Below are 27,078 nucleotides of genomic sequence, written 5' to 3'. Positions count from 1 at the left end.
CTACAAAAATAAACCCACAAAAATTAGCAAAATGGAAATATGATCATGCATATTAACAGTTACCTTAAATGTAAATGGATTAATTGCACCAACTAAAAAACATATATAGATTATCTATAAGAGGACCACCTCAGACCTACAGACACTTAAAGACTGAAAGTAAGGGGATGGGAGAAGGTACTTCATGCAAAAGGAAATTATAAGAAAGCTGGAGTAGCAATACTCATACCAGACAAAATAAACTTTTAAAAAAGACTGTTATAAGAACAAAGAAGGACAGTACATAATAATCAAGGGTTCAATCCAAGAAGAAGATAAAGCAATTATAAATATATATGCACCCAACATAGGAGCACCTCAATGAGTAAGGAAAATATTAACAAATGTAAAGGAAGAAATCAACAGCAACAAAATAATAGTGGGGGACTTTAATATCCCACTTTCATCAATGGACAGATCATCCAGACAGAAAATCAATAAAGAAATGCAGGCCTTAAACTACACTTTAGATGAGTTGGAATTAATTGATATCCATAGAGCATTTGGGCTTCCCTGATAGCTCAGTTGGTAAAGAATCCACCTGTAATTCAGGGTACTCTGGTTTGATTCCTGGGTTGGGGAGATCCACTGGAGAAGGGATAGGCTACCCACTCCAGTATTCTTGGGTTTCCCTTGTGGCTCAGCTGGTAAAGAATCTGTCTGCAATGTGGGAGACCTGGCTTTGATCCCTGGTTTGGGAAGATCCCCTGGAGAAGGGAAAGGCTACCCACTCCAGTATTCTGCCCTGGAGAATTTCAGGGACTGTATAGTCCATCAGGTCACAAAGAGTCAGACACGACTGAGCAACTTCCACTCACATAGAGCATTACATCCAAAATCTGCAGACTACATATTCTTCTCAAGTGCACATGGAACATTCTCTAGGATTGACCACATGCTGGGCCACAAGGCAAGCCTTGGTAAATTCAAGAAAATCAAAATCATATCAAGCATCTTTTCTGATCGCAATGCTGTAAGATTAGAAATAAACTACAAGAACAAAACTCTGAGAAGCACAAACCCATGGTGGCTAAACAGTATTTTACTAAACAACTAATGTGTCACTAAAAAAAAAAAAAAAAAAAAAAAAAAAAAAATCAAAGAAGAAATTAAAAAAAAAAAAATCAAAGAAGAAATTAAAAAAAAAAAAAAAAAAAAAGCCTAGAGACAACAGAGAATGAAAGCACAACAGTCCAAAACCTGTGGGATGCAGCAAAAGCAGTTCTAAGAGAGATGTTTATGTCAATACAATCCTACCTCAAGAAACAAGAAAAATCTCAACCTAACCTTATATTTAAAAGAATTATAGAAAGAAGAACAAATGAAATCTAAAGTTAGTAGAGAGAAAGAAATCATAAAGCTCAGAGCAGCAATAACTGAAATAGAAACAAAAAAATTACAAAGATCAATGAAATGAAAAGGTGGTTCTTTGAAAAGATAAACAAAATTGGTAAACCTTTAGCCTATTCATCAAGAAAAAAAGGGAGAGGACTCAAATCAACAAAATTAGAAATTAGAAAGGAGAAGTTACAACTGATTCCACAGAAATACCAGGGATCATAATAGATTACTATGAACAACTGAATACCAATAAAATGGGCAGCCTGCAAGAAATGGGCAAATTCTTAGAAAGATACAGTCTCCCTAGACTGAACCAGGAAGAAATAGAAAATATGAACAGACAAATCACAAGCACTGAAATTGAAAGCATGATTAAAAACTTTTCAACAAACAAAAGTTCAGAGCCTGACAGCTTCACAGGTGAATTTTCTCAAATATTTAGAGAAGAGTTAGCATTTATCCTATGAAACTCTTCCAAAACTCATAAAGGAAGGAAAACTCCCCAACACATTTTATCAGGTCACCCTCACCCTTTTAACAAGTCAGACAAAGATATAACACACAAAAAAGAAAATTATAGGCCAATATCACTGATGAACAGAGATGCAAAGATCGTCAACAAATACTAGCAATCAATATCCAACAATACATTAAAAAGATCATACTGCATGATCAAGTGAGAATCATCCCTGGGATGCAAAGATTTTTCAACATCTGCAAATCAATCAAGATGATACACCATATCAACAAATTGAATAATAAAAATAATAAAAATATAATATGATATATAAAATATCAATATAAAATAATAAAAATAATACAATCATCTCAATAGATACAAAAAAAGCTTTTGACAAAGTTCAGGACCCATTTATGACAAAAACTTTCCAGAAAGTGGGCATAGAGGGTACATATGTTAACATAATAAGGTCATGCATAACAAACCTACAGCTGGCATCATACTCAATTGGTGAAAAACTGAAAGCATCCCCTCTAAGATCAGGAATAAGATAAGGATGTCCACTCTCAACACTTTTATTCAACACAGTTTGAAAGTCCTAGCAATAGCAATCAGAGAAGTAAAGAAGTAAAAGAAGTAAAGGGAATCCAAATTGGAAAATAAGTTAAATTATCACTGTTTGCAGACGACATGGTATTATACACAGAAGATCCTAAAGATGCTACTGGAAAATTACTAGAACTCATCAATGAATTTGGTAAAGTTGAAGGTTACAACATTAATATACAGAAATCTGTTGCGTTTCTATAGACTAACAATGAAAGATTAGAAAGAGACATTCAAGAAGTAATTCCACTTACAATTGCATGGAAAAGAAAAAAAAAAAAAAACTAGGAATAAACTTACCTAAGGTGACAAAGGACATGTACTCCAAAAAGTATAAGATGCTGAGGAAAATATCGAAGAAGACATAAGCAGATGGAAAGATATGCCATGCTCATGAATTGGAAGAATCAATATTGTCAAGATGACTCTACTACCCAAGGCAATCTAAAGATTCAATGCAATCCCTATCAAATTACCAATAGCATTTTTCACAGAACTAGAACAAAGCATCTCAAAATCTGAATGGAGACACAAAATACCCTGAATAGCCAAAGCAATCTTGTTCTAATGAGGTGGATGAACATAGAGCCTTTTATACAGAGTGAAGTAAACGAGAAAGGTAAATATCATATTCTAATGCATATATATGGATTCTAGAAAAATGTTACTGAATAATTTATTTACAGAAACTGGGCTTGGCTGGTGGCTCAGAGGTTAAAGCATCTGCCTGGAATGCGGGAGACCCGGGTTCGATCCCTGGGTCGGGAAGATCCCCTAGAGAAGGAACTGGCAACCCACTCCAGTACTCTTGCCTCGAGAATCCCATGGAGGGAGGAGCCTGGTAGGCTACAGTCCATGGGGTTGCAAAGAGTCAGACACGACTGAACGACTTGACTTTCACAACTTTCAATGGAGAAACAGACATAGGGAATAGACTTGTGGACATGGGGAAAGGGGAGGAAATTACTCATTTCTCTGATGAATAAACCAAGGGTTAGAGAGTTTAAGTGTCTTTTCCATGATCACCCCAGGAGCTGGAAGAAAACTTTTCTGAGTATAGTTTTGTTGGCTTAATTAATACAGACATGTCTTTAGGGTCATAAACATAAGCATTTTTATTGTACCTAGGTTTTCTAGAAGTCAAATAAAACGTTAGATCTGCTACAAAATTTGTTAGCTAGAAAAATAACTTGTGTGCATGCTACGTCTCTTGAGTCATGTCCAACTCTTTGTGATCCTATGGACTCTAGCCTGCCAGGCTATTCTGTCCATGGGATTCTCCAGGCAAGAATACTGGAATCGATTGCCATGCCATCCAGCAGGGGTCTTCCCAACCCAGGAATTGAACACATGTCTCTTGAGACTCCTGCATTGGCAGGCATATTCTTTACCACTAATATGATAATATTTTTATAAGTAAATTAAATATAAATAAGGTAAGGTTTTTTTTGGTGAACTCTTTAGGAATAATTATGTTTTATAGTATGTCTACTTAAAATAGTTTCTCCAGATTTTGGTAACTTGAAACTTCAGAGTTTTGCAAAATTAAGTTAAATTATGAAAGTCCAGATCATTCTCAAATAAAATAAGATCCTGAAACATTAATTACTTCATACAAGCTTTCTTTTACAGAGAAACTAAAGATATTTAGGACTCAATAAATACGTTTAGTGTCACACTGAGACATGATAAGAAAGCATGTTTTTAGGAATTATAAATTATAAATAGTGTTTATGGGTTTGCCAATCTACAGAAAGCTTATGAAAAATAGTTTGTAACTGCTTACTTCTTAGTTTTCACTAGAAATTTAGGTTTTTCAAGAGTTGAGATTTCTAATTAATATATGTTTCAAGTTACCAAAAATTCTGTACTATACTGGTCTAAAGAGGATTGCTGACCCCCAAAATCACCTTAAAACTATGTGCAAACAGAGGATAAATGACACTCATCACAGGATAAGCATAAGAAGCAAATAGCTATCCAAAGATGCCAGACCTGACCCATATAGGGCTTTCTTAGATTTTGTATATGAATCAAAAGTTTTTCTATCATGGCCATAATTCAGATTTTAGAAATCTATCCAGTCGTTGGGTTTGTAGTCAGTATTTCCTGTTAACTTGGTGGATTTCTTCTCTACAAGGCTCTGATTGAATGGCCCTCAGAAAATTCATTTTAGAGGAAAGAAGTTGTAGTTCTATTTGGACCATTGATATTACTAGATAGGATCCCATCACTTTACTGATGTAATAATATCTTCTCTAACATTGACCATATTATGAATTTTCTTTAAAGATTACTCAGTTGGAACAAAGAACTGAATTCCAGTATAAAGCCATAACTCCCTGATCATTAAGAATGGGTTTATATGGACAACACCAAGCTATGGCCATTCAAGTTTAAAGACCTTATGTTGGTAACAATTAAATCATACTAAGAGTAAGCCTAATAACACTAGAAAATTGAGCTGGGTTCCTTATGAACATTGTCACTGCATTATTACCCTTACAAACAGAAATTGTTATAAAATAGACTGAGTCAGATGACCAGGGTCATACTGGGTTGTATCTAATGGAACTGAATGACTTTGTGGTACCAATTTATGGCCCAGGCAGCCACCTGGATGAACAGGACAGTACCCTACAATTCTCTTGGATATAAGGCTATTTAAGTGCCAATTTAAACATGACATAGTAAATTTACTATTGGTACAGGTTTGACACATCAAGAAACCTATATTTCATTGGTATGATCATTCTGTAGTGATTTTTGTGTGTGTGTCTTCAGGAGGATTGGAGTATATAATCACTCATATTGAAGCCTTAACAAAATTCATTCAACAGGTCTTAAACAATGATGATCAGGCTAATAGTCTAATGATTTCTGAGGTCTTTATGATGAGAAAAATCATATTATAAAATGACATGGCCCTCAATATCCTTATAGGAAGACATCTGCGCCACATTTCCAACTAAATGTTATGTTTTTATACCAGATGAATACTTCAATATAATTCATTTAATGAACCACATGAAAAACCCGATTTCTGTCTTAAGCAATCCATGTCTAAGTCTTGAAAACCTCTAGATTTAAATACTTACTTTGTTGTTGCTGTTGTTCAGTCACTCAATCAATCAGTCATGTCTGACTCTTTGTGACTCCATGGACTGCAGCACACCTGGCTTTCCTGTCCTTCACCATCTTCCGGAGCTTGCTCAAACACATGTCCATTGAGTTGGTGATGCCATCCAACCATTTCATCCTCTATCATCCCCTTCTCCTCCTGCCTTCAATCTTTCCCAGCATCAGGGTCTTTTCTAGTGAGTGGACCCTTCTCATCAGGTAGCAAACGTATCAGCTTCAGCTTCAGCATCAGTCCTTTCAATAAATATTCAGGACTGATTTCCTTTAGGACTGACTGGTTTGATCTCCTTGCTGTCCAAGGGACTCTCAAAAGTCTTCTCCAACAACACAGCTCAAAAGCATCAATTCTTCAGCTCTCAGCCTTCTTCATGGTCCAACTCTGACATCCATACACGACTACTAGAAAAAAAATAGACTTGACTATACAGACCTTTGTTGGCAAAATAATGTCTCTGATTTTTAATACACTGTCTAGCTTGGTCATAATTTTTCTTCCAAGGAGCAAGCATGTTTTAAATTTTTTTAAATCATGGCAGTCACCATCTGCAATGATTTTGGAGCCCAAGAAAAGAAAATAAAGTCTGTCATTGTCTCCATTATTTTCCATCTCTTTGCCATATAATGATAGGACCAAATGCCATGATCTTAGCTTTTTGAATGTTGAGTTTAAGCCAGGTTTTTCACTCTCCTTTTTCAACTTCAACAAGAAGCTCTTAGTTCCTCTTTGCTTTCTGCCATTAGGGCGGTATCATCTGTATATCTGAGGTTATTGATATTTCTCCCAGCAATCTTGATTCCAATTTGTGCTTCATTCAGCCCAGTATTTCTCATGATGTACTCTAAATATAAGTTAAATAAATAGGGTGAAAATATACAGCCTTGATGTACTCCTTTCCCAATTTTGAACAAGTCTGTTGTTCCATGTCCAGTTCTAACTATTGTTTCTTGACCTGCATACAGATTTCTCAGGAGGTTGGTCTAGTATTACCATCTCTTTAAGAATTTTCCACAGTTTGTTGTGATCCACAGTCAAAGTCTTTAGAGTAGTCAATGAAGCAGAAGTAGATGTTTTTCTGGAACTCTCTTGCTTTCTCTACGATACAATGGACGCTGGCAATTTGATCTCTAGTTCCTTTGCCTTTTCTAAATCCAGCTTGAACATCTGGAAATTCTCTGTTCATGTCCTGTTGAAGCCTAGCTTGGAAAGTTTGGAGCATTACCCTGCTAATGTGTGAAATGAATGCAACTGTGCAGTAGTTTGAACATTCTTTGGCATTGCCCTTTGGGATTGAAATGAAAATGACCTTTTTCAGTCCAGGGGCCACTGGTGAGTTTTCCAAATTTGCTGGCATATTGAGTACAACACTTTCAGAGCATCATCTTTCAGGATTTGAAATAGCTCAACTGGAATTCCATCACCTCCACTAGCTTTGTTCATAGTGATGCTTTCTAAGGCCCACTTGACTTCACATTCCAGGATGTCTGACTCTAGGTGAGTGATCACACAATAGTGGTTATCTGGGTCATTAAGATTTTTTTTTTTTTTTAATAGTTCTTCTGTGTATTCTTGCCATCTCTTCATAATCTTTTCTGCTTCTTTTAGGTCCATTTTGTTTCTGTCCTTTATTGTGCCCATCTTTGTGTGCAATGTTCTGTTAATAACTCTAATTTTCTTGAAAAGATCTCTAGTCTTCATTTTATTGTTTTCCTCTATTTCTTTACATTGATCACTGAGGAATGCTTTATTATCTCCCATTGCTATTCTTTGGAACTCTGCATTCAAATGGGTATATCTTTCCTTTTCTCCTTTGCCTTCTGCTTCTTTTCTTTTCTCAATAGGGCCTCCTCAGACAACTAATTTGCCTTTTTACATACTTTCTTCTTGGGGATGATTCTGATCACCACCTCCTTTACAATGTTATGAACCTCCATCCTTAGTTCTGTAGGCACTCTGTCTATCAGATCTAATCCCTTGAATCTATTTGTCACTTCCACTGTATAATGCAAGAGATTTGATTTAGGTCGTACCTGAATGACCTAGTAGTTTTCCCTACTTTCTTCAATTTAAGTCTGAATTTTGCTATAAGGAGTTCATGTTCTGAGCCACAGTCAGGTCCTGGTCTTGTTTTTGCTGACTGTATAGAGTGTCTCCATTTTCAACTGAAAAGAATATAATCAATCTGATTTCAGTTGACCATCTGGTGATGTCCATGTATAGAGTTTTCTCTTGTGTTGTTGGAAAAGGGTGTTTGCATAAGTAAATATTTACTTATGACTCTATTAATGCTGCTGCTACTGCTGCTAAGTCGCTTCAGTCGTGTCTGACTCTGTGCGACCCCATAAACGGCAGCCCACCAGGCTTCCCTGTCCCTGGGATTCTCCAGGCAAGAACATTGGAGTGGGTTGCCATTTCCTTCTCCAATGCATGAAAGTGAAAAGTGAAAGTGAAGTCGCTCAGTCATTTCCAACTCTTAGCGACCCCATGGACTGCAGCCTACCAGGCTCCTCCGTCCATGGGATTTTCCAGGCAAGAGTACTGGAGTGGGGTGCCATTGCCTCTAGTTATATTATTTGTATTCAGTGTTATAGGATTGCTGTTTCTTGCATTACCAAATGTGTGACTGAGTCTCCTATAAAAATAATGATGACTTAGACAACTTGATATTATTGGCCAAATATATGGCTGTATATGAGATCAATATATCTCCACATATGGGAAAAAGCAACAAGAGGAAACAATTTCCTGGGCCATGGCATACTAGTAAGACAAGTGGCCCAGAGACTTTTTGCTACAATTAACATGGCCTGGCCCAGTAATAGCATATTGACTGGTCTACCAAAGAAATCCTTAGACCTAGAAATTACCTTTCCTATACCCCATTCACAAATTGGTCATGAAATGTCTCCAAAAACTTAGTTGATTTATGAACTACATGGTGCACTGTGAACTAAGCAATGTCACTTGCCATCCATTTCTGTGGGGATTGAATCATTAGCCACTGCAGTAGCTTACCTACAGAAACACTCTGCAGGGCAAGGATGAGGTGCTCTGTTCTCTGGGGATACTGAAAATATCCCAAAATAGCCCCTCAGATAGTTAGAAATATGTCAGAAGAAATTTTTATGAACTTGGATTCTTGCATCTTCCCATACAGTAAGTCCCTTATATATGAACCTTCAAGTAGCAGACTTTTAAATATATGATTTGTTTTTATTTCCATTATTCTAGGAGGTGGGTCACAAAGGATCCAAGATATCACTTCATCCCAGACAGAATGGCCATAATCAAAAAATCTCACAACAACAGGGCTAGAGAGGGTGTGGAGAAAAAGAAACCTTTCTGCACTGTCAATTGGTATAGTCACAATGGAAGACAGTATGGAGATTCCTTTAAAAACTAAGAGTAAAACCACCATATGACCCAGCAATCCCACTTCTAGGCATATACCCCGCCCCAAAAAAAAAAAACTGAAAAAAAGACACATGTACCCCAGTGTTCATTGCAGCAATATTTACAGTAGCCAAGACATGGAAGCAACCTACATGTCCATCAACAGATGAATGGATAAAGAAGCTGTGGTACCTCCATACAATGGAATACTACTCAGCCATAAAAAGGAACATATTTCAGTAAGTTCTAATGAGGTGGATGTACCTAGGGCCTGTTATACAGAGTGAAGTAAGTCAGAAAGTGAAAGACAAATATTGTATAATGACACATATATATGGAATCTAGAAGGATGGTACTGATGAATCCATTCACAGAGCACCAATGGAGACACAGACATAAAGAACAGACTTATGAACAAGGGTGGAGGAGAAGAGAGAGAGAATGAGACAAATGGAGAGAATAACATGTAGAGCATATACACTAACATGTAAATAGATAGACACTGGGAATTTGCTGTATGACGCAGAGAACTCAAACTGGGACTCTGTAATAATCTATAAATTATTAATATCCTGAGAAATCTGTATACAGGTCAAGAAGCAACAGGTAGAACCTGACTTGGGACAATGGACTAGTTCCAAATTGGGAAAGGAATATGTCAAGTCTGTATTGTCACCTTGGTTATTTAACTTATATGCTGAGTACATATGTGAAATGCCAGGCTGGATGAAGCAGAAGCTGGAATCAAGATTGCTGGGAGAAATATCAATAACCTCAGATATGCAGATGACACCACCATTATGGCAGAAAGCAAAGAGGAACTAAGAACCTCTTGATGAAAGTGAAAAGAGAAGAGTGAGAAAGCTGGCTTAAAACTCAACATTCAGAAAACTAAGATCATGGCATCAGGTCCCATCATTTCATGGCAAATAGTTGGAGAAACAATGTAAACAGTGACAGACTTTATTTTCTTGGGCTCCAAAATCACTGCAGATGGTGACTGCAGCCATGAAATTAAAAGATGCTTGTTCCTTGGAAGAAAAGCTATGACCAACCTAGACCACATATGAAAAAAGCAGAGACATTACTTTGCTGACAAAGGTCCGTCTAGTCAAAGCTATGGTTTTGCCAGTAGTCATGTATGGATTTGAGAGTTGGACCATAAAGAAAGCTGAGCACTGCAGAGTTGATGCTTTTGAAACTGTGGTGTTGGAGAAGACTCTTGAGAGTCCCTTGAACTACAAGGAGATCAAACCAGTCCATCCTGAAGCACATCAGTCCTTAATATTCATTAGAAGGACTGATGCTGAAGCTGAAGCTCCAGTACTTGGGCACCTGATCCGAAGAACTGACTCCTTGGGAAAGACCCTGATGCTGGGAAAGATTGAGGGCAGGAGGAGAAGGGGACAACAGAGGATGACAGGTTTAATGGCATCACCGACTTGATGGACATTAGTTTAAGCAAGCTCAGGGAGGTTGGTGATGGACAGGGAGGCCTTTCGTGCTGCAGTCCATGGGGTCACAAAGAGTCAGACATAACTGAGGGACTAAACTGAATAACCTATAGGGGTGGGAATGGGCAAGGAAGTGGGAAGGAGATTCAAAAGGGAGTGGACATATATATACCTATGGTTAATTCAAGTTGATGTATGACAGAAATCAAGTGGATATTGTAAACCAATCATCAATCAAATATAAATATTAAATAAAAGATATGAACGTGCATTCACATGTCTAATCATGTAAATTAAGTCTATTTGATGAGGTGCTGTTATTAGGTTTTGTGGTACCAGAAACTGAACATAGAATGGTACATGAAGCTGTTCAAAATGCAACTCAGGGCTACTATGTCATCTATAATGAGAAAAAAGAACTACTGCGCAGATAGCACTGGATCATTTTTTCAAGAGAGTAGAAAAAACCCTGTCTCCAGCAAGGAGCCAGAACCTGTGCCATCAGCATCAAGTGTGAGTGAAACTGCAGCTTGCCCTCCATATCCTGTTGCTGACAATCCCTCTTCTCCCACCTCCTCTCCCTCCTGAATTCAGTAACTCTTTTTTCCTGTTCACTCAATGCCAGCCCCTGTATGGCAGCTGTACTGCACTACTCTGCTTTCCAAGGTACTGTACATAAGATTAAAAATGTTTGTGTGTGTGTGTGTGTTTTTATGTATTATTTGTGTGAAAGTCTTATAAACCTATTAGAGTACAATACTGTACAGCTGAATGTGTTAAGTGTGTACCTAGGCAAACTTTGACAGACTTATGAACAAATTGGACTTATGAACTGAGAGAGCCAATTCCTGGCAGGTTCATAAGAAGTCCAGAGTCCCTGAGGAGCAGAGAGGGGTCTGGAGTTCTCAAGGAGGTGAAAAGGACACCCTTTTTTTTTTTTTCTTTAATCCCAGAGTTGATGATTGCACAACAAAACAACTCATCTTGCTCAAGGTTATGTTTCCCTTAAACTCTGTGCGAGTGATTATATAACAACAATGTATCCTGCTTGAGGACACGTTTTTCCTTCCTGAGAACTTTCTGACTAATCCTATTATTTTAAAATGTAAATTATGTTACATTTAATTCTGTTAAAGCTGTTAAGATCTTTCTACTGTTAAATTCTAATCCTGTTGTCTTAAAATGTAACTTGTGGGAGTGGATCTGGTAAGACCTTTGCGACCTTGAGACATTCTTTTGATTTATTGTAATAACCAATTAAGAAAGTATATAACTCCCTTGCTAAAACTAGCGACTGGGGCACTCTCCATCCTCTTCTGATGTCTGTGTCAGAACCTTTCTCTGTCCCTTTTTCACTTTAATAAAACTCTGCTACACAAAAACTCTTGAGTGGTCAAGCCCGGTCCCTGGTCCCGAAGCTAAATCTTCTTCAGAGATCACAAACCCGACATCGTTCACTGTAAGCTATCCTGAACACACTCTAGGAACAGAACTTGTTTGTATGTAGGGGACTTGTTGTCCTTAGAAAAGCACTAAAGTTGTTAACTGAGATTTCTGTTCCTCCCAATTAGCTGTATCCTTCTACTGAGTTGTGTGCTTGATTACACGCACCTCTTCGTCAAAATCACAGATATGCTGGCCTCTCCCCTTACCTTTTGGGAACAATTTGTCTCAGGTGAGACAATCTCACGGTGCTGAGGAACTGCTATTGTCCTCAGTGGGGCTTTCCAGGTGGCTCAGTGCTAAAGAATCCTCCTGTCATGCAGGCGACGTGGGTTTGATCCCTGTGTTGGGAAGATCCTCTGAAGAAGGAAATGGCAACTTGTTTCAGTATTCTTGCCTGGGAAATCCCATGGGCAGAGGAGTTTGGCGGGCTACAGTCAATGGGGTAGTAAAGAATAGGACACAACTTAGTGACAGCAAACACATAGTCCTCAGTAAGTGCCCAAATAATACTGAAACTCATAGCTCTCACATCGGACGTTTTTATTTCAGTTCATGATTAAAACAATAGAAATATCTATGCTAACTTTCACCTATAAGTTTTGGAATAAGCAGATGAAAGTCTTCCTTTTTAAATTACGAAAATCTTATTACTAGTGTTTTTAATTTCTAGAGTTCTAGTTACTAGAGTTACTATTTACAATTTGAAAATAACTGAAGTAAACATCAAATCAAATAAGTTGTACATGTAAAACTTTCATCTTTTCTATAATTTTTAATTATCTTTTATGTTTCATTTATATTCACTTATTTTTTTCTATTTAAGTTGGTGATCATTTTCAAAACATAAAGTAGAAAGGTAGGGGTTTTATTATGATTAAAGTATCAAATACAAGTTGCAATTACTTAATGTTGTTGAAGAACAAAAGATGGAAACAGGTAGGTTGTTTTTCTGGTGGTGTGTGTTTTCACTAATGTATGGAGGCATAATTTCAGAAACCATGTGACTTTCTGGATAATCAATAATATATATTCATGGATCATTATTTTATCATACAAATATTTCCTTTAGTTTAATCTCCCAAAAGGTACATGATAATGTGTTTTAGATATATTCAATAATGGTTTGTAACCTTTTTCTTCATTTGGTCAATAAAAAATTAAAAGTATTTTAAGGTTAATGATTTCATGATGTAATCAATCATTCTAGCTACAATCTGCCACCAGGGCTTCTCATTTTGCAAATGACTTCTTGATAATTATCACAAGAAGCACATCTGTATGCTGGTTGAAAAGTTAATTAAAATGTGATTCCATCTGGTAGTCCAGTTGGGAATGTCACTATTCAATTTAATCTACATTGAGCTGAAATAAACTCTGCATAATCAAAAGATATAATGTAGTGGGGTGCACAGAGATGTAAGTTAGCTAGTGTTTCACATGTTCAGTTAATTCTCTTTTATTTATCTTTTAATTCTTTTTTCTTTTATAAAAGTTAGAAACCTGGGAAAACAACATTTCCTAATGATTTTCTTATTAGGGTACATTTCCCTTTATGTGAATTTTGTATAGCTGCATATTTATTCCTATTTTTCCCATTCATTTTTAGTAGGATTGAGAGAGTTGATGTGAGTGCATTATTCTCTCAAAGCTACCAACTTCAATCACTCATTTTGTTCTGAGGCCATGTGTATTGAATTCCTATTGCTCTTGTATAAAATTGCCAGTAACTCAGTGATTTAAAACAAAACAAATTTATTACTTTACAGTTCTGGAGATCAGAAGTTTGAAATGGGTCTCATGGCTATAATCAAGCTACAAGTTTGGTGGTGCTCCTTTAGGAGGCTCCCAAGGGGAATCTCTTCTTTGTTATCCTGGTTCCTAGAACCTGTCCATATTCCTTGGCCTGTGTGTCCTTCTGTCCCCAAAGCCATCAGTGAATGATCAGGTCTTTTGTTTCTATCTCTGATTCAGACTATTCTGTTTCACTCTTTCTGTTACAGGATCCTTGTGTTACACTGAACCCACCCACATTGTACATGAAAATCTCTTCCTCTTAAAATCAGTTGATTAACAACCTCAATTCCAACTGTAGCTCTAATTTCCTCTTGTCATGTAACTTGACATTCAGGAGTTTTGGGGACTGAGATGTGGACACTTTGGAGGCCATTCTTCTATCCTCCACACATTGTAACCAGTTTATTCTAATCCTAATGCCTAGGTATAGAGGTAACTGGTGCCCATCCTTTCTTCTCAGACTAATTTGAAACAGTTTGGCTGATGTTTCTCTGGTTTGGCTGATGATTTCTAGTTTGCAAACATGCTGACATGTGTTTCTAGTTACGAATTTTTCCCAACAGATGAAGAATTGGAGATAAAACTTAGAATTGAGTTCATATAAAAATGCATATCTTTTCATGGAAAGGCTGAACTTGGTTATTATGGGTTGGCTCATATTCCATATTTTGAACTTTTTTTTTTTTGGAAAGTGTTTATTTTTCATCAGTTAGTTTTGCTAAATTTAAATAGGCAGGCCATTAGACTTTGCTTGTTGAAATGCAAATTTAATCCATCTCTAAATTAGAGATTTCAAGGAAAATGTTTAGCAATTTATTTGTTCATACTTCTGCAAATAAAATGCACCCAACAAGAAAACCATAAAGCAGCAGTCCCCCAACCTTTTTGGCACCAGGGATCAGTTTTATGGAAAACAATTTTTCCACAGACAGAGGTAGGGGGGATGGTTTCCAGAGGATTCAAACACATGACAGTTATTGTTTATTTTATTTCTATTATTATTATTATATCAGCTCCTCCTCAGTTCATCCGGAATTAGATCCCAGAGGCTGGGGACTCTGCCATAAATAATTACTACTAGGATAGTGATATTGCAAACATAAACATTATTTACATGTGGAACAATCCTTTTAAAACTAAAGAAATATAAGAAGTTCTGATGCTGATAAGATGTTTAGTCTATCAATCAGATTTTAATAAATAGAATCATTAGGATATATACTTATATACAAAAGGGTTTGTTATACAGACTTATTTTTCATTAAAAAGAAACATTAAGGTATAATCAACACGTAAAAAGCTGTTCATATTTAAAGTATATAGTTTGATGAGTTTGGGGATAAGAACACACCTATGAAACCAACCACCAGGGCCATGGACATGTCCATTACCTCCCAAAGTTTCCTGCCATTCCCTCTATTATTATTGTGACTACTATTTTTGAAGCCTGTTTTTTTCCCCCCAGTTTAATTGAAAGATAATTAGCATACATCTAGCTTTCATAATGGAGAAGGCAATGGCAACCCACTCCAGTATTCTTGCCCAGAAAATCCATGGGCAGAAGAGCCTGGTAGGCTGCAGTCCATGGGGTCGTGAAGAGTCAGACACGACTGAAAGACTTCACTTTCACTTTCATGCATTGGAGAAGGAAATGGCAACCCACTCCAGTGTTCTTGCCTGGAGAATCCCAGGGATGGGGGAGCCTGGTGGGCTGCTGTCTATGGGGTCGCCCAGAGTCGGACACGACTGAAGCGACTTAGCAGCATCAGCTTTCATAAAATTCTGTTCTAAGAGTGAAAAGATATATTACTTGGACTTGTTTTGAAGAAAATACAAAAGTAACTATGAATGTGTTGTACATAGTGAAGAGAAGAATCCCAACAATCTCCCAGATCACATACAAAGAAAAAAATACATTTTTAGGATATTTAAGGCAAAGTTGCATCATTTGGCCTACTTTATTTTCAAAAGTGTCCTGATTGTCCAATCCCTTTATGTGCAAGAAAGTTGAAAAGAAATATATACACATCATATTTATATATTATATTCACATAATATTTACATAATATATGTTAAGTTTGTATACTATACATTGGAAAATACCTTGATGTTGGGAAAGATTGAGGGCAGGAGGAGGAGGGGAGACAGAGGATGAGATGGTTCGATAGCATCACCAACTCAATGCACGTGAGTGTGAGCAAACTTTGGGAGATAATGAAGGACAGGGAAGTCTGCAGTCTGTCAGGTTCCAAAGAGTCAGATACAACTTAGAGACTAAACAACAGCAACAAATAAACTAATACAATTATGTAAAGTTTAAAAATAAAATAAAATTAAAAAAAAAATAAAAATCAACCTAAATGTAAGAATGAAAACTTTTATATTCCAAAATTTTTTAGAAGAAATTACATCTCTTATTATCACTTCTGTGACCATTGTAAACATATATTGTAAAGACTTAAAATTATCCAAATAGCACACTTTAGTTAACAATTCAAAAATCTTTAAAACATTTCTCACATGTATTTGTTGAATATGTGACATCTTGATGCAGCATTTTATATATATATATATATATATTTAACTTAGAGTGTAAACATGATCATGTATCTTACTTGGACATTATGTATTGACTATTTTGGGGTTAAGTTTCTTACCAGATACTTCCATGATGTTCATTCTGAATATGATAAAAAAGAGTAAGGCCACAGTGAAAGCATACAAGCTCACATGATAAGCTTACTCTGCTGCTGCTACTGCTAAGTCACTTCAGTCGTGTCCGACTCTGTGCAACCCCATAGACGACAGCCCGCCAGGCTCTCCTGTCCCTGGGATTCTCCAGGCAAGAACACTGGAGTGGGTTGCCATTTCCTTCTCCAATGCATGAAAGTGAAAAGTGAAAGTGAAGTCGCTCAGTCATGTTTGACTCTTAGTGACCCCATGGACTGCAGCCCGCCAGGCTCCTCCATCCATGGGATTTTCCAGCCCCCCAGGCTCCTCCATCCATGGGATTTTCCAGGCAAGCTTACTCTAGACTTCACTATGAAATAATCATGTATTGCCCTACTTCACAATACAAAGCTCTATTTATATTGAAATGTTCAGGGGAAAACATAAACCACAGAAACAAAACGCAATACTCCTGGCACTGGGGCATCAAATGTACTTTCTGAGCACAATTTTAATTTATTTTTTATACATGTTGTAAAAGAGAAAGTTTAGGTGAGAAGATTTTATGTCTTCTATTTTTCTCAAAGTCAATCAGGATTCATCTCTGCTCTGCACTCTGACCTTTGCAGCTCATTCCACCCTTAGTGAAGTCTGAGGACAGGCGAGGAAAGTCTCGTGGAGAGATGAGTTCGTGAACTGTGCTTGTCCTTGTTTCCCTATGTGCTCCCACACTGTTGTTCACTGAGCAGGAATATGTTTATTTGCAGGACTGCGGTGTTCTCATCTTAACCAGGGGCTAATTAACCCTCCTTTGGCTTAATACTCATTAATTTTATTTGCCAAGGCTTGCCCAAGCTGAGTTTCTCTGGAGCATTGATTTTTTAATCTGTAGACTGTAAAATGCCCTGTAATTCATGCAAAATTGTCTGTTAATGCAGATATGTGTTTTTCTGGTGAAAGAATCCAGGTCTTTATAAGACTCACTGGGAATTCTGACCAACATTATTTGAAGAATCACTGCTTTAGAGTAAGCCAAAACATCTCCCTCTTGGCATTCTCTCTGTTAATAAAAACTTTATGCACTATGTGGCATTTCACAATCATACCTTGTTTGGGGACATTTTGTATTGGAGAGCAAAAGATGTCATATAGTAGAGGCTCATAACTCTATTTATAAACTAATGAATCAGACTGTTATACTAGCAGTGGGTTATTTAGTCCTAAACATCACTCATCTTAGTCTTGTATGTATTAAGTGTGCAAGTAAATTAGGTTCAAGGGAAAAAAAATAAAACCATTAAAATCTGTTTTCACAGTTTCCTGATGATACCAGCTACAAGGCTAGAATCACATAACATCCATTACCTCATTTATTTGGAAATCTGGTATTTTAAAATTTTCATGAAGAAATAAAAAGCATTCTAAGTCTACATCAGTGCAGATAATTAGGGCCAAGAAATTACTTACTCCTTCATCACAAAGAATAGATTCATGTCATTTTTATCATTTCTTTTATTTATTTATTTTTTTAGCCTTGCCTGAATCAACCCCTGAACCATATATTTGTCAAAAGGTTACTGGGGTCTTCCTAGGTCTAAGTATTATTCTAGCATTTTTTGTTGCTGTTCATTTGCTAAGTCATGTCTAATTCTTTGTGAACCCATGGAATGTAGCAGCCCAGATCCCTCTATCTTCCACAATCTCGAAAGTAGGTTCAAATTTATGTCCATTGAGTTGATTATGCTATCTAACCATTTCATCCTCTGTTGCCCCCTCTCCTCTTCAGGTCAGTTCAGTTCAGTCACTCAGTTGTGTCCAACTCTTTGCAACCCCATGGACTGTAGCATGCCAGGCTTCCCTGTCCATCACCAACTCCTGGACCCCACTCAAACTCATGTCCATTGAGTTGGTGATGCCATCCAACCATCGCATCCTCTGTCGTGCCCTTCTCCTCCTGCCTTCAATCTCTCCCAGCATCAGGGTTTTTTCAAATGAGTTACTTCTTTGCATCAGGTGGCCAAAGTATTGGAGTTTCAGCTTTAGCATCAGTCCTTCCAATGAATATTCAGGACTTATTTCCTTTAGGATGGGCTGGTTGGATCTCCTTGTAGTCCAAGGGACTCTCAAGAGTCTTCTCTGACACCACAGTTCAAAAGCATTGATTCTTTGGTGCTCAGCTTTCTTTATAGAGAGCTATATACCCTTGTCCTCTTGCCTTCCATCTTTTCCAGCATCAGTGTCTTTTCCAGAGAGTTGGGTTTTCACATCTGGTGGCCAAAATATTGGAGTTTCAGCTTGAGCATCGGTCCTTTCAAGGAATATTCAGCACTGATTTTTTCCTTCAGAATTGACTGGTTTGCTCTCCTTGCAGTCCAAGAAACTCTCAACAGTTTTCTCCAGCACCACAATTAAAAAGCATCAACTTTTTGATGTTCAGGTTTCTCTATGGTCCAATTCTCACATCCATACATGACTAATGGAAAAACCATAGCTTTGACTATACAGAACTTTGTCAGCAATGTGATGTCTGCTTTTTAATAATACACTGTCTACGTTTGTCACAGCTTTCCTTCCAAGGAGGAAGCATCTTTAAATTTCATGGCTACATTCATCATCTGCAGTGATTTTGGAGCCTTAGGCAAAAAAAAAAAAAAAAAAAAAAAATCTGTCACTGCTTCCAATTTTTCCCTTCTACTTGCCATGAAGTAATGGCACTGGGTGCCATGTTCTTAGTTTTTTGAATGTTGAGTTTTAAGCCAGCTTTTTCACTCTCCTTTTCAACCCTCATCAAGAGGCTCTTTAGATCCTCTTCATTTTCTGCTATCAGGGTGGTATCATCTGTATATCTGAGGTTTTTGATATTTCTCTCAGCAATTTTGATTTCAGGTTGTGATTCATCCAGCTCAGCACTTTGCATGATGTACTCTGCTTGTAAATTAAATAAGCAGTGTGACAATATACAGCCTTGATGTTCTCCTTTCAAAATTTTGAACCAGTCTGTTGATCCATGTAAGGCTCTAAATGTTGCTTCTTGACCCACATTCAGGTCTCTCAGGAGACAGGTAAGGTGGTCTGCTATTTCTGTCTCTTGAAGAATATCCACAGTATGTTGTAATCCACACAGTTAAAGGGTTTAGCATAGTCAATGAAGTACAAGTACATGTTTTTCTTTGGGCTGTGGTTTCTCTGCCTTTTCTAATCCCAGCTTTTACATTTGGAAGTCCTTAGTTCATGTACTGCTGAAACCTAGCTTGAAGGATTTTGAGCATTACCTTGCTCACATGTGAAGTGAATGAATTTGTATGATAGTTTTAACTTTCTTTGGCATTGTCTTTCTTTGTGATTGAAACGAAAACTGACTTTTTCCAGTCCTATGGACACTGCTGAAATTTCCAAATTTGCTGGCATATTGAGTGCAGCACTTTAACAGCATCATCTTTTAGAATTTTAAATAGCTCAGCTGGAACTTCATCACCTCTACTACCTTTGTTTGTAATAATGCTTCTGAAGGCCCATTTGACTTCACACTCCAGGATGTTCAGCTCAGTGAGTGGGCACACTAGTTGTGGATATCCTGATCATTAAGACCTTTTGGTATAGTTTTTTTGTATATTCTTGCCACCTCTTCTTAATATCTTCTGCTTCTGTTAGGTCCTTATCATTTCTGTCCTTTATCTTTCTATTATTTTTCTATATTTCTTTTCATTGTTTAGTTAAGAAGGCCTCTTTATCTCTCCTTGCTATTCTCTGGAATTCTTCATTCAGTTGGGTTTATCTTTTCCTTCCTCTTTGCCTTTTACTTCTCATTTCCTCAGCTATTTGTAAAGCCTCCTCAGACAACCAGTTGGTCTTCTTGCCATTTTTTTTTCTTTAAGAAGTGAGAAATGGAACATTTTCTGCCATGTCAGTAAACAAGGATGTTACAATCACCAGCAATTGCAGCCACCATGGATGATGAGCTGGTGAGCCATGAGAGAACTCAGGAAGGAAAGAATACGTGCCATCTAGCAGCCATCAGACTGCAGCCCTTTCCCATGGTGAGCTCTGAGGAAGTTCAGGATGTGAAATCAGAATACTGGACTTAGATGGCTGAGGTGCATATCAAAGGAATGATTTCAGTGAGCCCAGACTCTTGCCATACATAGAAAAATGCTAAATTTCTTAGCTTGGGTTATCTGATTTTCTTTAATTAGCAATAATCTTTTGACATTCAGACTACCTGCCCTTCCTTGAGAAACTCCTATTATTCTGACTCCTCCCCTCACTTCTTTGAAACAGTTTTCTCAGGGTTTGCTGAGATGCTGTCTGCCCCCAGCCTGAAGTCCTACAAATTCCCGTCAAATAAAACATAATGCTCAACTTTTAGGTTGTGAATATATATATATTTTTTAATTGACACTAGTAATAGATGATAATGCTATTAAGGAAGAAGCAATACCACATAGTGGCTATTTACAAGTTGTAAATAGAAAGGAAAAACTTAGTATTACATCCAGTTTTTTTGCTTGATAACTGGTGGATAGGAGTGACATTTAATTAAATGAATAATGTAGGAATAAGAATATATTAAAGGGAAGGCATGGGCAGAAGCTCCTTAAAATATTTTCAGTGACTAAAATGCCTATTTTATTGCACTAAAAACTGAGGTGTAAGCACATAGGAACAATCTGTAAGGTTTCTCTTGCCAATTCTTTAGAAAAACAGTGGCACGTGTGTCCACAGAAGGGCGTAATAGAACTTCACATCAAACCATTGAAGGTGTTCAAAATGAGCCATCCCAAACTGCCAGTCTGCAAGTGAATTATTTTGAGCTGAAGAAAATGAAGGCCCAAGAGACTCAGGAAGAACTTTTTATTTTCCCCTTAACTACCTAAAGTAATTTAGATAAAGGACCTGGCTTAGAGAGAGAGCTATTACAAGAGATAAGTTTCATCTGAATTTATCTGCATGGCACACAAATATCTAACTAACATCTGATCTCAACTTCCTGTGAATTTGCCCTCCTCCCCTTTGAAATTCCTGGCTCCTACTCCACTCCTTAACTCAGGATTCATTAGTCTCGACTACTCAACTTGCCCTTGGGTCTTAAATCTCTGGAACCCCAGTATGCTTGTAGTTAAATTTATTTTTCTCCTGTTAATCTGTTTCACATCAATCTAATTAATAGACCAGCAAAAAGAACCTAAAAATTTAGAGGAAAAGTTTTCCCTGCCAAATTTGAGAAAGTTTATCTTTGTAGCAGAAATTATTCACAAACTGACATTCAAGATATTGCCAAGCTATACCCTTCTTTGAATATGATGTGATCTCAAGATGTCAACTTCTCTATGATAACTACAGTGACTGTGTAACTGTGTCAATAAAAGGTCCAAGAAGCATTCTAAGGATCTAATCTCCAATGGAGATTAGATATAGTAGTGAACCAGGAAGTGAGTGTTATTAGCTTCAACTATTTCCCACTTTGATTATTTCAGTTTGTTATGAAACCACAACTGGGACCAACATGTTGGATCTGGTTTGTGCTGGTTTGTGGGAACCAACTGTTGAAGCTTCAGGAATATGGTGGCTAGATTTTAATCACAGGCATTATTAAGGAGTTAATTTATATAAAGTCACAAATAAGTTATATTAAAACAAAAATAAACACTTAACTCATTATTCTTACATTTTTGCTGATGTATTATTACCTAAGCTCTTGAGGTTATTAATGTCTACTATACCTGTATATTAGAAATACTATATAATGGTGTTTACTACTTTGCCACTTTTCTCAACTCTATATTTAATGAGGTCACATTGGTAGCTTGATCTCAGTCATGGTGAGAATATACCATTGAAATCAACAAATGCTACCAATTAGGGTTTATTGTTTCTTTGATTGTTAGGTTTAAGATTGCAGAGAAAATATTAATGATGGAGATTAAATTTAAAAATGTGTTTTGTCTGTAGCCATTATAGTTTAAGTAAAATTTAAAACTTGAAGTTATATTCTTCCAGTATTTGAAGACTATTATTCAATTTACTAAAAAAATGATTCATCACTGAACATTGATGAATACATGACTTTCTAACATACAATTTGATTTAGTTTTTTCTTACTGTCAAATAAAACAAAAGCATCACACAGAATTTTTGTCAGAACAACACTCATATGTCAATTGCAGCCATAGGTTGGCTATGGATATAATATATCACAAAGTTAATTAAAACATTCTATGATAATCAACTATATGGAATTTAAAATAGAAGTGTTACGTATTGTATTATTATTTGTAAATTGTGTCTACAAATCCTTCATAACAGTAAATCTGTAATAAGTGTGTGTATGAGTATGCATGCAGATTTTTTGTTTGTTTCTGATGAGCATCTACTAAACACTTCTGTTTCAGAAATGGAACCAATGCCTTGACCACTTTCATGGTGTACAAGTAGCAACAGTTGGAACTAACCATTGTACTCTAAAATAGCTGAATGCATATTCATGGGATATTCCCAGCTCTGCAGTCAAAATTTTAAACTGATATATTAGAAGCAAATTAGATGGGTAATCAAAACTAAGAAAATAATATTACTCATATGAACATTTTATAAATTTTTTTTATTCTCTTGTATTACGTAAAGTTTTTGAAAGTCTAATTTACTTCTCAGATTAGAGGCTAAGAGGAGATATTTCTATCAGTACGGGGTTTTCAAATTTTGCACATATCATCTCATTGACCCCCATAAAATCTGTGAATAGGCAAAAATGTATTATTATCTTAAGACACAGCTGCAGATAACTGATTGTGCAGGATCACTTGTATTCATGCACAGCAATACTTCACCAGAGCTAAGAACAGAATTTAGGGCTTTTGGTGAACTTGCTATTAAAGACAGCTACAACTCACCACACAGATTCTCCTTTTCTACAAAACTACTGTGTGCTTGGAGCCTGTTTTCTCTCTCCCAGGTAAGAGAAAAGCAGAGGACTAAAGAGGTAAGAACAATGTCACTGGAGAAGGAAACCCTGCAAAAGATTTCAGAAAAAGAGTTTTTCTTCTTTGTGTTCTGAATCCTGAATGACAGGTTTAAGATTGCTTTTTGCTTAATTTATGTTGTGAATTTCTTCTTATGATTATCAATAAGTTCTCACATGAGTATGCAATCATAATAAGAGTCAAATTTCAGCAATTTCCTGATAAGTTAGAAAGCAATAAAATACTCCTAAGTGGTATATCAAAGAAGGTGATATTTTTAAACCAGAGGTGTGGTGATACCTATAAATCATCCAGGCATTCCTCTTGGGATTTCTATTCTCACTTGGAGAAGCTATTGGGACAATACACACAGAAAATGTCATCCAGAGGAAAAAAAGAGTAACTTGTGAGAAAATAAGATTCAGAAGTCTTAGGAAGCTTACGTAAATTGGAGAAGAGAATGTTATCTGTCTCAGTTCTTCTCACCCCATTATTCATGCTTTATCTACACTTCTAAAGGTTTGAAACTTAATACATAGTATTAAAAGTAAAATATAAATGGCTTATGATAGCTTCTTAAGAAATATCTTTATTTGAATGTGCAATCTAATTTCGGGTCTTGTTGTTCAGTCACTAAATCATGTCCGACTCTTTTCCTACCCCATGGAATGTAGCCTTCCAGGCTCTTCTGTCCATAGTGTTTCCCAGGAAAGAACACTGGAGTAGATTGCCATTTCCTTCTCTGGGGCATCTTCCTGACTCAGGGATAAACATCGCGTCTCCTGCATTGGCAGGCAGGTTCTTTGCCACTGAGCCGCCAAGGGAAGCCCATGACAAACGTTACGTACCTAATAATAGGAAATACCCTCAAAAAGAAAAATATTTTTACATTTTTCAGGCTAAATGGATTAGTTATCTTTTGATACCAGAAAAGAAATCCTTTGATTTTATACAATCTGTTTCCAAGCTATGCTGCTGCTGCTGTTGCTAAGTCACTTCAGTCGTGTCCAACTCTTTGCGACCCCATAGACTTACAGAAGTCTTTCAAGACAGAAAGTTCTTGTGAGTATGTAACAATAACATACTAAGAAAGTCCAGAACACTTGAATCAATGCACTGCTGCTGCTGCTAAGTCACTTCAGTTGTGTCCGACTCTGTGTGACCCCATAGATGGCAGCCCACCAGGCTCCTCTGTCCCTGGGGTTCTCCAGGCAAGAACACTGGAGTGGATTGCCATTTCCTTCTCCAATGCATGAAAGTGAAAAGTGAAAGTGAAGCTGCTCAGTTGTGTCCGACTCTTAGCGACCCCATGGACTGCAGCCCACCAGGCTCCTCCATCCACGGAATTTTCCAGGCAAGAGTACTGGAGTGGGGTGCCATTGCCTTCTGTTCCAAGCTATAGGTTTATGAAATATCAGAGTTTTCTTAATCTTTTTGTATCTAGTATAGAAACTTTGCAGCTCTTATTTATATGTTAAAAACAAAACAAACAAACAAACAAACAACAACAACAACAAAACACACCTCTTCCTTGGGATTTCTCTGCCATGTATTTCCAGTCAATATATAGATTGTTTCTATCATTAGTTGTAAAAATAATAATTGCTATATGCCAAGTATGATGATATACAATTTTTCACTAACTCATTTACTCTCATGAAACATCTTCAGATTACAAGCTGCTGTGTGCTTTCAGATAGGGAAGCTTGAGATGTTTTAAAAGTTAAATGTCTCACCCAGGGAGTATTTCCTGTTAGTGCTGGAGATCTATCTGATTTTAAGTTTCCTTCTTAGAAATTCCACTCGTTTGCATTGGGAAGGAGAGACAATCTAGACAGAGTTTATTTATTTATTTATTTTTTTCCAGTTCAGTTGTTCAGTCATGTCGACTCTTTGTAACCTAATGGACTTCAGCACACCAGGCTTCCCTTTCACCAACTACCAAAGCTTGCTCAAAGTCATGTTCATTGAGTTGGTGATGCCATCCAACCATCTCCTCCTCTGTCATCCCCTGCTGCTCCTGCCTTCAATCTTTCCCAGCATCAGGGTCTTTTCTAATGAATCAGTTCTTCACATAATGTGGCCAAAGTATTGGAGTTTCAGCTTCAGCATCAGTCTTTCCAGTGAATATTTAGGACTGATTTCCTTTAGGATTGACTGATTTGATCTCCTTTGCAGTCCAAGGGACTCTCAAGAGTCTTCTCCAGCACCACAGTTCAAAAGCATCAATTCTTCAGTGCTCTACTTTTTTTTTTTTTAATAATCAATGAAAATACTTAGCCAATAAAAGGGATGAAATTGGATCATTTGTACTGATGTGGATGAACCTAGAGTCTGTCATACAGAGTGAAGTAAGTCAGAAAGAGAAAAACAGATATAATATACTAACACATATATGGAACCTAGAAAAATGTTACAGAAGACCTATTTGCAGAGCAGTACTAGGGACATAGACACAGAGAATGGACTTGTGGCCACAGGAGGGGAAGGGAAGAGTGGGACGCATTAAGAGAGTGACCCTGACAGATGTACACTCCCATGTGTGAAATACAGAGCTAGAGGGAAGCTGCTGTACAGCACAGGGAGCTCAGCTTGGGGCCGGGGTGGGATGGGGCAGTGGGATGGAAATCCAAGAGAAAGGGGACAGATGTATATGTACAGCTGATTCACTTTGTTGTACAACAGAAACCAACACAGCATTGTAAAGAAACTATACTCCACTTAAGGTGAATAAAGCTTTCAGAGGCCCTCCTCTCACCACCAGAAGTAGAATATTGGTTCTTAATTGGAGAATCAAGTAGGAAACATACTGCTATCCACTGTAAAACATGGGCAGATCTAAACACTCAAAATCCAGAATATCTAGATATCCAGCACTTAGAAAGGGGACTGCAGTATTGAAAGACAAAAAAGGTTGGGGGAAATTTGCATTGCATCATAGCATTCCAGAGACTCAGATGGCAAAGATTTGGCCTTTGGGATTTTCCATTTGGAGCCATCAGAAAAGAATCACAGCCTCCAACACATGGCCAGGGAACAGTCAAATCAGAGAATGAGGACAGTAAGTAGCAGCACAGGTGTCTGGGCCGGTCTCTCAGGGCTAGATTCCATTAGGACTCAACAAGGAGAAAGAAATCCAGTATCCACAAGAGGAGGGACAGTGGCTACCATGGTTACAGTGATTACGATAGGAATGGCTGACCATGATGGACACCTATGACAGATGTTACACAGAGAGCTGGTCTACACTACTGAGTTAAGACAGTCCAAGATTTTCACTCATTGTTAAATAGGAACAGATCTTGTGGGACAAAACATAACCTTATTGTTCCTCCAGTAAATAAGTTTGTATGTAATTAGGATGGGTGATTTCAGACATATAAACAGATAAGAACAGATTTATTTTAAGACCATATAAACATCCTAAACAGTTTCACAAAGTCCAATAAAATTGCATATAAACAAATCAGACACAATTTCACTCAATAGCATCACAATTTGAAATATTTAAGCATGAAGTGATTACTTATGCTTCGACCCCCAGATATTTGTTTCAGTTTTTTCCCCTAAGTTCAAAATGTAAGTTACTTTTTTATTTTAAATTTTTGTTTTTTTAATTGGGACTGTTGACTTCTTTTTTTCTCATGGTTAAAGCTCATTTAAAACAATTTAATGAGTCTAGAAATTCTTTTACTTGTAGCAGTATCTTGCCTACCTCATTTTTTTTGTTTGTTTGTTTCCTGATTGACTTTCTCAGGAAGACAGTGTCCAGAAACTGAT

General features: G+C 37.0%; 1 pseudogene; it reads left to right on the top strand.

Moving 5' to 3' along the window:
• The first annotated feature begins 8,862 nt into the window (after window positions 1–8,862).
• Window positions 8,863–26,499, top strand: LOC102403378 (annotated as a pseudogene).
• The last annotated feature ends 579 nt before the right edge of the window (window positions 26,500–27,078 follow it).

This window comes from Bubalus bubalis, chromosome 7 (genome assembly GCF_019923935.1).
Source record: "Bubalus bubalis isolate 160015118507 breed Murrah chromosome 7, NDDB_SH_1, whole genome shotgun sequence".
In the NCBI taxonomy this organism is placed as follows: domain Eukaryota; kingdom Metazoa; phylum Chordata; class Mammalia; order Artiodactyla; family Bovidae; genus Bubalus; species Bubalus bubalis.
This window is presented reverse-complemented; position numbering and strand designations above follow the sequence as displayed.